The sequence below is a fragment of the Triticum aestivum genome, chromosome 7D (assembly GCF_018294505.1).
Source record: "Triticum aestivum cultivar Chinese Spring chromosome 7D, IWGSC CS RefSeq v2.1, whole genome shotgun sequence".
Lineage (NCBI taxonomy): Eukaryota > Viridiplantae > Streptophyta > Magnoliopsida > Poales > Poaceae > Triticum > Triticum aestivum.
Window position 1 is genome coordinate 489,801,869 of NC_057814.1, and position 4,231 is coordinate 489,806,099.

The window sequence follows — 4,231 nt, forward strand, 5'->3', positions numbered from 1 at the left end:
GCCGACGCCCCGCTCGCCGGAGCCGTCCGCCGCCACTCGCCGGAGATGCGACTCGCCGGAGCCGCCGCCGCCGCGGTAAACCCTAATCCGATCCGCCGCCGGTTTTAACGAAAAAACCGACCCCGACCGGACCAATCCAGATCGGTTTAAAAAAAATAAACCGTTTCGTTTTTATTATTATTTAGCGAATGTTTTCTGCTTAGGTAGTTTTAGCGAACGTTTTTCGTTCGTTAGGATTTCATAACGAACGTTCACTATTTAGCTTTTTCTTTTTCTGTTATTTTCGGCCAGGGACCTAGTAGCAATTTGTTTTTCTTACAGAATAGCACCTGGTTTTCAAACACTCATAACTTTTTACTCGTTTGTCCAAATCCAACGAAACCAACGCCCACTTTCTCGTTATGATCTCCTCTATCCAGTAATCCAACTCAAACATGTTTTCTGAAATTTTAAAATTTGAATTAGACCAGATTTGAATTCAAACTTCGTTTGATCGTAACTTGAGTTTCGTAGCTCCGATTTAGTTGATTCTTTTTGCAAATCGAAGCTCTTGACCTAAACTTTCTGATAAGGCCAAATTCACATAATTTTGGTGCTTTTAGAAATTGTTTTATGTTGCAAGAGTTATTTTCTTGGTTTTGAAGTTTTCCGAATTGTTTTCTTCGATCTTTCTGATCTTGAGTGATTGCTTATGTATGGTTGCTACTGCTTGCTTACGATAGATTGACCGGAGTGTGACGAGTAGATCTATCAAGAGTTTTGAGTGCGAATCTTCTTCATCAACATTGCAGGCAAGTTCACACTTTGATCATATCCCTTTCATACCCAGTTTTTATGCATTAGATTCAACCCTCAAACATTGCATGAGTAGGATTGATAACATGTGGGTATTGGGAAGTAGTTGATGAGGTAGTACCTATTGCCCTGTTTGCTATCAAACCCTTGGGAGTTACTTCACGTTGCTATTATATTGCTATGCTATGCTCGTAGACGTGGATTGGGTTTGAGAGATATCCATGACAGATGTGAGATTGTTAATAATGGTTTACCTAAGGTGGCAACTAAAAATCACATCTGGGTGGATTGAGGCACCTGGAGAATCCAGTGTTGTCTGTTTGTATAAGGACCGCCACCCAGGCTCAAAGGGATCATAAGATTATTCATGCTAGAAACTTCCGTGTGCTGCCACAAGCTATTATGGGCTCTAGCATAGTTGAGTAGGTTACATGATCTCTTGAAGAGGTGGGCTAGCAGATGTAGGGGAAAGTAGGTGTACCGGTCCATCCAGAGTAAAGAGTGATTGTTTCTGAAAGACTGTGTCTCGGTCATCCGTTTCTCAAACACCATGCAGTGCGAGAAATAAAACGGAGGCGATCGAGTCTTGTGGGGAAAAGTGCGCAAACCTCTGCAGAGTGTACAAACTAATCATGGTTAGCCGTGTCCCCGGTTATGGACAACTTGAGTATCTAGTACCTGGATTATCATTTGAATCTCATCACCATGTTACTTTTAATTAATTTTGTGGGTTAATGATGACACTTAATTGGGATTGAGTTGGAGGTACCTTCTCAATGTTTAACAGCCACCATGATAGTTAAATAAAATTTATTCCTTTGAAGTAGGGAAAAATTGGCTTTTCGCAAAAACATTATACCCATAGAGCTTTTCCACCAGCCATATATGCATGTAGTGATAGCCTTTGTTCATCATTTCTCTATGGTGTGAATTTGCCAGCATATTCCATGTGCTGACCCGTTTTCGGGCTGCAACATTTCATGTTGCAGGATATCTTACGACGAGTAAGTGATTCGTTAGGGTTACGATTTCTACACTCAACTTTGCCGTTGGTGTTGATGGGAATCCACAACCTTGTTACTTCCGCTATTTGGATTGAGGTAATAGTATTTACGTTACTTTATGCATGTGATTTACCTCTGTTATAAATCCTCGAGTACTGTGTGTGTCAGCATACCGATCCAGGGATGACACTTAAGCACAGAGACTTGATCCATTCGGGTCGGGTCGCTACACCCTTGTACTCCTCTTCCATTGTGCTTCCTCCCTCCCTGTCAAAGCTGCCCTGTCCAACTTTTAGTCCCATCAGATCTGCTCGGTGGGAAGGGCCTGCAACAGTTTAGCACATGAATTGGCATCTCCCACTAGATCCCAAGGTGACCAAACTTTGATAGCTGACGTTTTGGATATCCTTAGGCTAATGTATTCAAACTATCTGAGTGGTTGTACTCAGGTATCCTCAAAAAATTGTGAAGTTATCTTGACATGTCAATGTGTGAAGAAAAATAATGATTGGTCATCTAGGTCTTCAGTTCTAGCACGGTCTAATATTTCCACCGGAGTAATCCCACATTGCACAGCCACCATCACTGAACAATGGACTTGCTAACCATTCTAATCTTCAAAGTATAAGGCGAAGTTTGATAGCTTTATTTGGTATTGAGAAGAAACAGGAAAGTATAGAAGACGAATTTTTTTCCACCCCACCCTTCAGAATATTTTTGCTGAGTAGCATGCACATCTCAATCATATGCATTCCCTCTTTGATTCATTTTTAAAACCCTGTGTGATGCATGGGAGAACCATGTAAAATTATCAACCATGCCAGTTGATAAAATTGGAAGGTGTCTCTTTGTGCTCACATTATCTAATTATAATTTTATTTGCCAGCTCGATTGGATTATCATGATCTAAGTAGCGATGCCATGGTGTCATCATGGTTGGAGGAGACAACTCATATGAACATGCCAAGGAGACCGAGCATACTGCTTTATGCAATGAGGTAATGTTTTTCCTTTATTGCTATTGTTGCACTATGTATCATAAATTCGTAATGTAAGAGAACTACATGGATGATACATCTCATTAAACACTTGAATACTTGATTATAGAATGGTGGTACTAAGAATATATTGTTTACGCTGATTTCTGAACCAATTTCCACCATTTGTATTCCGATAACTACGATGCTTAGATTTCCACTTGGGACGAAGCGAACACTTATTCATCGGTATTCCAAATTATATCACTTGGTTGTAGTATCATGGTGCTAATTAGATAATCTCTTGACTGGTTTTGACTCTATGCCAATAGTTCAGCATCTTTTTTTCATAAGTCTTAAAAGGAATCATTAAAAATTGGCAGATGGCCAGTAAAGTGTCAAACCCAGAGGCCCTCTTGTGGGTAAAACTGCATTGTAAAACTAAAAAGTGAATCATATTAGCAATGTGCCCACCCTCAAATTGTTTCTTGTTATATTAATGTGCAGACTACCAGATTGCAAAATTTCCGATCATGATATGATTCTGAGAGATGATGCATGATTGCAGATGGCTACCAAATTGGAAAATTATTAACCTTCAGTAAATATAGATGTACTTCATGCGTGCAAGTTTGATGCATGATTGCAGGTGCATGCAGGCTCAGTTTGTGCAAGGCAAGTGTGTGCGTATATCAAGAATGATTACTTTATTTTCAGATGGCACCTGCAATGCTCATACCAAGTGCGTGCATAAATTAGTATCATGTTGCGTGCACATTGAGCTTATAATATTATCTGAATAATTTGTCATATTTCTCACACACACTTAACCCATCCATTTATCTCTCTTTCTCTATCTCACACACACTTAACCCATCCATTTATCTCTCTGCTAATTCTCCACTTGGGTACAAGTCGCTTGAGGTTGCTACTTCAGGAACATGGTTTGCCCATCAATCTCTTGAAGTGATTCGACCCTTGGAAACATAACCTGCTACTTCACTCGGCGCAAGGAACTGGGTAATAAGTTACAGTTTTCGTTTCCAATTCTGTTGCTTATTGATTAGGCATTACTCATCTATGTTATACTGATAGTTAAGGATTTGCTGCAATTACAGAACTAAGAACTTAGGTTTCAGAACGAATAGAACATTGATTATGCTAAAACTAAAATAAATCTTGATCTGCTTCAGATGCCCACAAACTGTTGAGAGTGATTGGTTCAAAGGTCAACACAAACATTGTCAAACCTTTTTTTACGAAGAAACCTTGATATTTAAACTGGTTCAGAAACTAGAATTCTGTAATACAATGTACTCATATATGACTTACATGCATCTATGAGCCATATGTTCCTTCTAAGTGATTGTCAGTTTCTTCCTTTCTTGATTAATGTGTATATGATATGCAAAAGTAAACTGTTATATATCCCATATGTTCATGTTTATCAGGACC